This window comes from Myotis yumanensis, unplaced genomic scaffold, assembly GCF_028538775.1.
Source record: "Myotis yumanensis isolate MYYU_CA2020_CCGP unplaced genomic scaffold, mMyoYum1.0.hap1 SCAF_56, whole genome shotgun sequence".
NCBI lineage: Eukaryota > Metazoa > Chordata > Mammalia > Chiroptera > Vespertilionidae > Myotis > Myotis yumanensis.
Window position 1 is genome coordinate 35,383 of NW_027223807.1, and position 12,118 is coordinate 47,500.

Genomic DNA, 12,118 nt, shown 5'->3' on the forward strand with positions numbered 1-12,118 from the left:
AGGTAGCGGCCTAGGACGTGACTACTCACCATCACTGTTTGTTGAACTTTTAATTTCTATCCATGGATGGATGGATGGATGGATGGATGGATGTGTCCTCCCTCCCTCCTTTCCTCCCTCCCCCCCTCCACCCACCCGCCCGCTCACCCGCTTTCCACGGGAAATCGTCAGTCTCATATCACACACACACTCACTGGTGATTTCACTCGCTGCCTCCTTGCTCCCCCGTGAGAAAGAGGAAGGAAAATGGACAAACCTGAAAGAGCCCCACAGGCGGCAACTGTGAACCAAGTGCACGCACATGTGTGCGTGTGTTGCATTTGTCAACAACGTAAGAAATCCTCCAACCTGTGCAGAATTTCTGTGAGTGTCTTTCAGACAAACTGTCCACAAATGTCGCACGCACGCCGGGAAGCACTATCTCAGCGAACGGTTGGAGAGGATGTTCCCAAGAATGGCAATGTCGCCCCCCCCCCCCCCCCGCCTTATTTTATACACTCCAATCCAAAGAGGAGCGGGTTACATGAAATCCACTGGTGACATTTGAGGAACGTGGGAGAAAGCAAAGTGGGCCAACCTCTGGGATTGGATGCAAAGTAAAATGATGGACACAGACTTCTTTTACCTAGGTGGGTGGGTGTAGGATAGCTCATATAGTCAATCATGAACTCGGTCATCGTGATGGGGTTTGTGATATTCACAGAGCCGTGCCTGTGATTCCAGGGCTCCAGAAAAGATGGAAAATCCCCTTGACTTTTCAAAGATGTGTGATTGTGGATGCAAGAAAGAAAGAAAGCGACAGACAGGCTCAGTCCAGGTAAAGATGGACCTCTGTCAGGGAAGATGCCGGCCTAGGACAGGATCACCCACCCCAAACTGACGTTAGCCTTGTAAGGCCACCATGCATGGCCTCCCCTGAGCTTCTCAAGTTTAGTACAGTATGTGGTCCTTTTCACCAGCACCAGCACCAGCACCAGCACCACCACCACCACCCCCAACCCCACCACCACCACCACCACCCCCAACCCCACCACCACCACCACCACCACCACCACCACCCCCACCCCCCCCCCCCCCCACACACACACACACTGAGTCCTCTCATGGGGCGAACCAATCCTGACTCTAAAGTCCTGATCCTGACCCCGGGAGTTGTATTAAAAATCAAGCTAAAGGAGTGTGAATGTAAACTGTAGGCTTATCAAAGGTTCAAAGGAGGTCTGTGTTTACCACCATTGAAAGAAAACAAACCAAGAAAGAGATCAAGGGTGGGTCAAAACATCCTCTCTGGGACTGGGAGGGAGAGAGTTCCTGCATCTGTCCAAGAGGGTCATCTGCAGTGTGAAAAGCCAGGGTTCAGCAACAGGGGATATTTTCTTCCTCTCAGGGATCATGAAAAGCATCCACGACAGTAAGGGGGTGGGTTTGGGGTGGGTGCTGTCATTGAAAAGGCAAGGCGAGCAGGGAGATCTCGATTCCGGTCAAGGGCTCATGCCTGCCCAGGTCACGGGCTCGAGCCCCACTAGGGGGCATGCAGGAGCTGGCCAATCCATAATTCTCTCTCATGGATGATGTTTCTATCTCTCTTCCTCCCTCTCCCTTCCTCTCTGAAATCAACAAAAAATACATCTTTAAAAAAAAAGAAGTATGTGTCTATCATTTTACTTTTTATCCAATCCCAGAGGTTCCCCCGACCCCCACCCCCTTTGCTTTCTCCCACCTCCCTCCCTCCCTCCCTCCCTCATCTATCACCAGTGGGTTGTCTGTAACCCAGTTACATCTCCTCCTTGGATTGTCGTGTATAAAACAAAGTGCCGCCCCGGCCTGTTTTGGTCAGTGGGTAGAGCATCGGCCTGGGGACCCGAAGGGTCCGGGGTTCCATTCCAGTCAAGGGCGCAGGCCCGGGTCACGGGCTTGATCCCCAGTAGGGGGTGTGCAGGAGGCAGCCGATGGGTGATTCTCTCTCATGGTAGATGCTCCTATGGCTCTCTCTCCCTCTCCCTTCCTCTCTGAAATCAATGAAGATATATTTTAAAAAGCCACACAAATGTATTATTGCACTTCCATGTAGTGAAAAGCATACTTGTACAATGTTTTGTACTTGCATTTTGTGTTATTAAGACAGTGCTGGGCATGGGGGGGGGGGGGGGGGGGGGAGGGGAGTGCTGGACCGGCCCCGGGTGGAGGGGGTGGGGCGCCAGCGAAGATGCCAAACTTTCGGGGTGGGGGGAACGGCGCCGGTGGACTGCACGCAGAAGAGCATGCAGTCAGATTTGGCCTTCTTCAGGTTCCCGAGGGATCCGGCCAGATGCCAGAAGTGGGTGGGAAATTGTAGGAGAGCAAACTTAGAAGATAAAACACCTGAACAACTCAATAAACAATATCGATGATGTGCCAAACACTCTGAGACCTCTATGATCTGTAGAACTAGTCCTTCCTTATAGGACAGTTCTTCGAGATAATGTAATACCAACAATAGGTGATCTTACCAGTCATTTGAACAATCCACATAGTAGACATAGAAAACGAATAAAAGAATTGAGCGAAGATGAAATCAGGACATGGAAACAGGAAAAAAAATTGACAAAACTTCTGAACAGGAACAAAAACAAACATAGAGCGATCAACAACAGCCTTGCTCAGAACTCCAATACAGAAGGGGGTGAAGAACAGGATGAAGACACTTTACCTTTAACCCTTGAAGAGAAAGTAAACAAAAGAATACTTTAAAATCTTTATTTGCAGTTTTGATTCTTATGGGAAAACAAAAGATACCTCTAGATCAGCGGTTCTCAACCTGTGGGTCGCGACCCCTTTGGGGGTCGAACGATCCTCTCACAGGGGTCGCCTGAGACCATGGGAAAACACATGTATAATTGCATATTGTTTTTTGTGATTAATCACTATGCTTTCATTATGTTCAATCTGTAACAATGAAATTGGGGTTCACCACAACATGAGGAACTGTATTCAGGGGTCGCGGCATTAGGAAGGTTGAGAACCACTGCTCTAGATGGACATGAAGCTGATGAAATCCCAGAAGGCCTCTTCACTCCCGATAACTTTCAGGCAGGCAGGCAGGCAGGCAGGCATGCAGGCACTGTCGGAGTGCCCGATAAATTCTGGTGAAGAGGTTCTCTCTGAGAAAGCCCTTTGAGACCACAGCAGTCAACGCACCGTTCTGTTCAAAAGTACAAGCAGAAGCAGATGCTAGAGATCCGTGAGAGCCGCATTCGGGGAAGGAACGCTCAGGGGAGTGAGAGACTCTCCCTTCTTTTCCATGGCCCCTGACAGAGGGATGGACGCACGCACGTAGTGGACACAGCAGGGGAAGAGCACCTGCCCGCGTTGGTGAGGCTTGCTGACGAAGCTCGTGACCTGAGAGAGGAATCTGTGGGTTTCCTGCCTTCCGAAGCCGCTGCCGAAATTTTGGCTGTGACATTTCCCACGACGAGACCCGAGAAGTGGGGATTACGCATGGAATATTGTCGTGGCCAGGCTTACATTGTGTCCAGTGGCTTTCCTTCCAAAATGAAAGCTGTTGCTTCTAGACTTTTGGAGAAACATCCCTCCCCAAGCTGTCCACACACTCTGCTCTTCCCCGTGCCTGAAGTCCGAGGTGGGCCAGATCGGTGCCTGTCACGGGAGCGTCTGTTGCGTTTGGAACAGTGGAGGAAGTTTGATCTTTTTTCCATCCGTCACCACAACCGCTTTTAGAGCTTGACAGTGTCGTTTCTGTCCTCTTCCAGAACAATGAAGAAAGCGGGAAAGAACTGAAGGAAATGTGCCATTCTCAGCGGGCGGGCAGGCAGGCACGATGCTTTTGAAATTGTAGTGGAGCTCCTGCGAGCGCTTGTTTTCTGTGTAGGCGGTATACATGAGGACACACATAGTAGATGGGAAAACTGTACAGCGGGCCGAGCATTCGCACTCTGCAGTGCAGCAACAGATTTTGATTTCGTGGTTACCATTGTTGTTCTTAAAAACGTTCTACCTTTCACAGGAGCCTCTGGGAAAAATCTCCAGGGTCAGACCTCTGATGTCTTCTCTGCAGCCAGTAGCTCGACTGCAGGCGCTGCATTCGCTACATGAAGTGATGGAAGATATTGAAGTTTATTGTGAATTTTGGTTTGAGGAAGCCACCGATTTGGCAACCACACTTGCTATTCTGATGAAGCTCCCCGGGAAGCTCCGCAGAGCTCAGCAAGGGCACCTGGAGTCTCAGCCGACTTCCGAGAGGTGCTATAAAGAGCCTCTAAGCGTCACAACAGTGGAACACATTGTTCAGGAACTGAAAGAGATAGTCTCAGAACAGTTCCTCCAAAGCTCTTCAATGCTGATCTCTGGTCCCCTCTGTCACGGGACGGCTCAAATTCAATACGCCGGAGGAGCACCAGGCTGACATGTACGGCAGCGACTTACCCAATCCCGATGCAGCACTCTCGGCTGAGCTGCGTTGTTGGAGAATCAAGTGGAAACCCAGAGGAAAAGATATAGAGCTCCCATCCACCATGGCCCCCTCCACCTGCCAGACATCAAGTTTTTTCCTCATGTTTATACATTGCTAAAGGTCCTACGAATTCTCCCTGTGATGAAGGTTGAGAACGAACGCTATGAAAACGGTCGAAAGCGCGTCTCAAAGCACACCCGAGGAACACTTTGACAGGGCAAAGGTCAAGTAGCTTAGCTTTGCTTAACATGCATTTCGATGTGAAACACGATTTGGATTTAACGGTGGACACATACATCAAAGTCTACACAACTAAGTCAGAGCTTCCTACAGATAATTCCGAAAGTGTCGGAAATACCCGAGGGACTTTTAAAATGCGTTCTCTCTTATATCTGATATTGAAAAAAAATCTGAGAAATTTGAAAGGAAACAGAGAAAAGCTGTAAGATATAGGTGGGTCACTTAATCACTGGATCTCTTGGGTAGAGTAGCCACTGATCCTCTCCTTAAATGGCCCCGGTGTGAACTCTCATGCTTTGGAGAACGAACTGTTGTTCTTCCAGAGGGCGGCAGGCATCATCGGAAGCGCCACGTTGCACTTCTGCGTGATCTCTGCCGATGGCACTTTGGGCTTGTTTTAGTGAGGTCATTGCAGACATCACATTCATTGTCACAGTTGTTGGGCATTGAGTTATCAGTTCTTTGAAGAAATAAATTTTGAGAAGGTGTGGGAGGAACCTGTTTCATAAAATTGTGCAACGAAGCTCACGACTAACCTCTGACTAGCAGGAGTTTTAAGTGTGCTACGAGAAATCTGTAACCAACAGTGAAATGACCAGCTAGTGAAAGAAACGTGAGCTTGCCAGACAAGGATTTCGGTGTGGATTTTTGTCTTTATTCGATGATCTTAAACAAATGACTGTGAAACATTGAGGAAAGAACCCGCCATCCTTACACCCACATCTGGGTGTCGCTGTTTACATTCCTTTGTTGAGCCTATATCCTCATAAGCTTTTTAGCAAGAATATGTGGCGCACTTCCGTTTCACGGTCAAGACAGGATCAGAGGCCATGGATCCTGACAACAGATCGGTCTGTTTCATTCCGTCTTTTTCCGTGGTTACATCTACTGCCGCGTCTCGATTTATAAGGGAAACCGAGACAACCGACAAGAATGCGTTTTGTAGTTGGTCTAGGAATACAGAAAACATCGCTGTCATTTTCGGTGAAGAAAGTCAATTTTGTACAGTCTATGTCAACATAAATAAAATGTAAATTTGTTTAATGGAAAAACAAAACAGCGAAATTAAAACGGGGGGGGGGGGGGGGCGGGGAGGAGGGGGAGGCGGGTGGAGAGGATAAGAGAGAGGGCGGCTACCAAGCCCCTGGAGCCAAAAGAGAAGCTGCCTAAACTCCCTTCTTTGACAGAAAGGATGACTCCTTTATTCCCACACAACTGTGGACGACGAAAGGGGCCACATGCTAACCCGACGAGCTCAGGGGAAGGCCTGCCTGGCGGTCTTGCAAACCGAGAGGCCTAAAGCCACCGCAGGGATGGTCTGAAGGGAGACTGTTACTGAGAGCAGTAGTGGTGGGTAGTCCCGTCCTACCTAGGCCGGAGTCTTCCCAGACCAGGTCAGTGTTTACCTTAGCATCTAAGACACAACATACCTATGCCATAAAATGTCAGAGGAACTTGGAACATCTCGCCGTCCCCGCCCCGCGCCCTCCCCCCCCCCCCCCCCTCCCCACACAGACACAAGCAAATGCGCCTGGGGGCTCTGCAGGACAGAGACCATAAATTCCTTCATTGTTATTGTTATCACGTGTATTGTTGCCTGTTAACTATCTATCCTGCACCCACCTCAGGAAAAGAAGTAGGTGAGGCCCTGGCCGGTTTGGCTCAGTGGGTAGAGCCGAGGTCAGCCTGCGGCGGACCTTAAGGTCCCGGGTTCGATTTTGGGTCCCGGGCGCATGCCCGCCCGGGTCACAGGCTCGAGCCCCACTAGGGGGCGTGCAGGAGGCGGCCGATCCAAGATTCTCTCTCATGGATGAGGTTTCTCTCTCCCTCCCTCTCCCTTCCTCTCCGTAAAACATCAATAAAATAAATAAAAAGAAGTGTGCGTCTATCATTTCAGTTTGTATTCAATCCCAGAGGCCGCCCCCCCCCCCCCCCCCGCGCCCCACTTTGGTACCTCCATCGCTCCCTCCCTCCTTCATCTATCACCAGTGGATTTCCTGTAACCCACTTATGTCTCCTCCTTGAATTGGATTGTCACGTATTAAACAAAGTGACGCCCCGGCCGGTTTGGGTCAGTGGGTAGAGCATCGGCCCGGGGACCGAAGGGGTCCTGGGTTCGATTACAGTCAAGGGCGCAGGCCCGGTTGTGGGCTCGATCCCCAGGAGCGGGTGTGCAGGAAGCAGCGGACGGGTGATCCTCTGTCATCCTGGACGTCTCTATCGCTCTCTCCCTCTCCCTTCCTCTCAGAAATCAATAAAAATGTATTAAATAATAATTTAGAAAAAAGAATGAATAAAACAAAGTGAAAAACAGCCATTCTCCGGAGCATTGTCCAAACCCCTTGCGGTTCTGCTTCCCGGCAAGTGTGGACAGTTTGACTCAAGCCAGTGATGCCAACTTACTTGGTTGTTGGTTTTTGTGGGGGTGGGTTTTTGTTGTTGTTGTTTTTTTTTAGGAGGGTCACGTGTATGTAGACTTCAGTGAGCCAGAGACTGAACCAAAAGGGGAGAATGATGATTTTTATTTTTTTAAAATGTATTTTATTTATTTATTTTTTTACAGAGAGGAAGGGAGAGGGATAGAGAGTTAGAAACATCGATGAGAGAGAAACATTGATCAGCTGCCTCCTGCACACTTCCTACCGGGGATGTGCCCACAACCAAGGTACGTGCCCTTGACCGGAATCCAACCTGAGACCTTTTAGTCAGCAGGCAGATGCTCTATCCACTGAGCCAAACCAGTTAGGGCTCCATAAGCTAGAATATGCGGAACACTTCCGTTTCACGGTCAAGACAGGATCAGAGGCCATGGATCCTGACAACAGATCGGTCTGTTTCATTCTGTCTTTTTCCGTGGATACATCTACTGCCGCGTCTCAATTTATAAGCGAAACCTAGACAACCTACAAGAATGCGTTTTGTAGTTTACCTAGGAAGAATACAGAAAACATAGCTGTTATTTTCGGTGAAGAAAGTTAATTTTGTACAGTTTATTTCAACATAAATGAAATGTGAATTTGTTTAAAAGAGAAACAAAGCAGCGAAATTAAAACGGGGGTGGGGGGGGGGGGGTGTGGAGAGGATAAGAGGGAGGGGTTGACCTATGTCATTTCGAAATGGCGGCGGCCAAGTCCCTGGAGCCAAAATGGAGGCAGCCTAAGCTCCCTTCTTTGACAGAAAGGATGACTCCTTTATTCCCACACAACTGTGGACGACGAAAGGGGCCACATGCTAACCCGACGAGCTCAGGGGAAGGCCTGCCTGGCGGTCTTGCAACCTGAAAGGCCTAAATCGACCGCAGGGATGGTCTGAAGGGAGGCTGTCACTAAGAGCACTTGTGGTGGGTAGTCGCGTCCTAGGCCTGAGTCTTCCCTGACCAGGTCAGCGTTTACCTTAACTGAACCTATGGTCCTTTTGCATGTAAGACAACACACCTCTGAAATGTCAGAGGAGCTTGTAACATTAGCCCCCCTACTCTCTCCCCCTCCCCCCACCTCCGCGCCCCCCCCCCCCCCCACACACACACACACAAGCAAATGCCCCTGGGTGCCCTGCAGGAAAGAGACCATAAATTCCTTCATTGTTATTGTTATCACGTGTATTGTTGCCTGTTAACTATCTATCCTGCACCCACCTCAGGAAAAGAAGTAGGTGTAGCCCTGGCCGGTTTGGCTCAGTGGGTAGAGCCGAGGTCAGCCTGTGGCAGACCTTAAGGTCCTGGGTTCGATTCGGGGCCAGGGAGCATGCCCACCCTGGTCACGGGCTCGAGCCCGACTATGGGGCATGCAGGAAGCCGCCGATCCCCGATTCTCCCTCATCAATGATGTTTCTCTCTCCCTCCCTCTCTGCAATCAATAAAAATGTATTTTTTAAAAAAGAAGTATGCATCTATCATTTTGCTTTATATCCAATCCCAGAGGTGTACCCCCACTCCCCACCCCACCCCCCCTTTCCTCCCTCCCTCCCTCCCTCCCTCATCTATCACCAGTGGATTTCCTGTAACCCACGTATGTCTCCTCCTTGGATTGGATTGTCACGTATAAAACAAAGTAACGCCCCAGCCGGTTTTGGTCAGTGGGTAGAGCATCGGCCTGGAGACCGAAGGGTCCCGGGTTCAATTTCAGTCAAGGGCACAGGCCCGGTTGTGGGCTCGATCCCCAGTAGCGGGTGTTTCTATCGCTCTCTCCCTCTCCCTTCCTCTCAGAAATCAATAAAAATGTATTAAATAATAATTTAGAGAAAGAATGAATAAAACACAGTGAAAAACAGCCATTCTCCGGAGCATTGTCCAAACCCCTTGCGGTTCTGCTTCCCGGCAAGTGTGGACAGTTTGGCTCAAGGAAACTCATGAAAGTTCTCTACGGGTTTGCATGTTTTTCCGTGAACACGACGTATACACCTGCTGGTTTCTGAGGGCGAGGCAACAGAGTCTGTCCATGAGGTCCGCTGTGAAAGGGTAGAGGCGTCTGTTTCTGCTGTCAGAAGCCAGGTCACCCTTAGGAAGAGTGTAGAAAACAACAACAACAAAAGACAGAAATTGGATTTACCAAGAGAAAACACACAGAAGCGAACCGAGGGATGCTCCGAGGACTGTGAGAGGGAATCTCCCCTTCTCCTCACTCATACCGCTTTTGGAAAAACGGCAATGATCCTAAGAGGTGAAGGTCCTGAAGCTCTCGGAGACGCCGACCACCGACCGGCCGGGGCTACTTTCCCCGTTCTTAACCCTACCCAACCAAGTCTCCCTCTCCCTGGGAGTCAAGCTTGTGTGCCCACAGCGGTAGGTAGGGGTACCCCACCGACCGACCGACCGACCGACCGACCGACAGACGGCTGTTTTGAAATCAGAACCTGTCCCCTTTCAATGAGGGCATGGGACAGGGGCAACCTATATTTTCCTGCTCAAATCGTCCCCAATTCACCTGATAGGGACTCAGAGGTTTGTCTCTGTCTGTCTGCATGTCTGTCTTTAAGCCAGTGACGCCCACATATGTTGGTTGTTGGTTTTTGTGGGGTTTTATTAGAAGGGTCGTGTGTTTGTAGACTTCAATGAGCCAGAGACTGAACCAACAGGGGAGAATGTGATGGTTTTTATTTTTTTAAATATACTTTATTTATTTATTTATTTATTTATTTTTACAGAGAGGAAGGGAGAGGGATAGAGAGTTGGAAACATCGATGAGAGAGAAACATCCATCAGCTGCCTCCTGCACACTCCCTACTGGGGATGTGCCCGCAACCAAGGTACATGCCCTTGACCGGAATTGAACCCGGGACCCTTGAGTCCGCAGGCTGACGCTCTATCGCAGTGATGGCGAACCTATGACACAACTCATTTTTTTTTTTTTTTGGTTGATTTATTCTTTGTTAAATGGCATTTAAATATATAAAATGAATATCAGAAATATAAGTCTTTGTTTTACCATGGTTGCAAATATCAAAAAATTTCTATATGTGACAGGGCACCAGAGTTAAGTTAGGATTTTTCAAAATGCTGGCACGCCGATCTCAAAAGGTTCGCCATCGCTGCTCTATCCACTGAGCCAAACCGGTTAGGGCAAGAATGATGATTTTTAAAAAGGGAACATCCCGAGAGGAATCTCACCTGGAGATGGACTAAACGTATGTCTGTTTGCCAACAGTCCTTTCTCCATGATGAACTTCCACGACAGAGCCCGAGCGACCCGATTCATGGGGGACCCTCCCCGCTCAGAATGGCCCCAAGCAGCCCCAGAGGCTGGCAGAGACGCCTCTCACTCTCGCCTCTCACTCTCGGCTCGGCTCGGCTCGGCTCGCTACCCATGTGTCTCCGTAGATGGGGAACCGGGCCGCGTTCCCTTGAGAGTCCCCTGACCTGAGGGCTGAGAGCGCTGGGGTGGGGGATGGGGAGTAGGGGGTGGGGTATGGAGCAAGCGGGAGGGGAGGAGGGAGGTCAGGGCGATTCATTCCAATGGATCTCACTCCAGGGCTTGCTTCATTCAAATGCAGAAAGCTCTCCGGTGACGTCAGGGCCTCGGACCTCCCTCGCCTCGGGCTTCTCCGAGTTCCCCCACCCTCAGGCCGGCAGCTCACCAACTTCAGGGAGGGAGGGAGGGAGGGAGGGAGGGAGGGAGGGAGGCTGTTGGAGAAAACCGGCCCGGCCTGTCCGGGTGGGAAAGAGTGCCCTCTATCGGCCAACCCAGGAACCAGCCCTCACCCGTTTAGGAATCCCGCGAGGGGGGGTGGGGAGCGAGAGGGAGGGGTTTGAGGGGCGTGAGTCCAGGGTCCAAGGCGAAGGTCAACAGTAGATCTCGGCGTCTTAGATCCCCTAGGAGGAGAGACATAGGTGGGAGTGGAGCGATGAGGGTCGCGGGAGGCCTGGTGAGGGATGATTTGACTCAATAACCCCGGGTCACCAGACCGGCCAGCACACTCTGCTCCAGTTGCCGGTTTTGATCATCCATCCCTCCACCCCCACCCCCCACCGCACACACCGCTCCAAGTGTGCCACTCACGACAGACACCCTTTTATCATTCATCTTTAACTTCCCCGTGGATGGATGGATGGATGGATGGATGGATGGATGGATGTGTGAACATCAAAAAAGATTCAAATCTGTGGAGAATGTCTGTGAGTTCATTTGAGGCAATTGCCAGGAAGCAGATTCTCAACATAATGGGATAACACTCTGTAGAATGGAGGGTGTGTGTGTTTTAACCTTGTTGTATACATGTCAAGCAAAAGAGGAGATGTAAGTGGGTTACATGAACTCCGTTGGTGATAGATGAGGGAGGCCAGAGAAGGCAAAGCGGGGGTGGGGGGGGGGGGGGCAGGAAACCTCTGGGATTGGATAAAAATTAAAATAAAATGACAGACACATACTTCTCTTACTTAGGTTGGCGTAGGATAGGTAACAGTCAGCAACGTACTCAATAAAAATAAGGGGATTTAAAAAGGAAAATTACACCCTAGCCGGTTTGGCTCAGGGGAGATAGAGCGTCGGCCTGCAGACTAAAGGGTCCCAGGTTCGATTCAGGTCAAGGGCACATGCACGGGTTGCGGGATGGATCCCCGGCGCCGCCGCCCGCTCCCCCCCCACCCCCCACCCCACCTCCCAGGAGGGGGTGTGCAGGAAGCAGTGGATCCATGATTATCTTTCATCATTGATGTCTCTCTCTCTCTCTCTCTCTCTCTTTCCCCCCATCTTTGAACTCAATAAAAACACTATAAAAAAGAAAGATTGACCTTTGTCAGGGAAGGTAGCAGCCTAGGACATGACTACTCACCATCACTGTTTGTTTGTTAAACTTTTAATTTCTGTCCATGGATGGATGGATGGATGGATGGATGGATGGATGGATGGATGAGTGGGTGGATGGATGTGTCCTCCCTCCCTCCCTCCCTCCCTCCCTCCGCCCACCCGTCCGCTCACCCGCTTTCCACGGGAA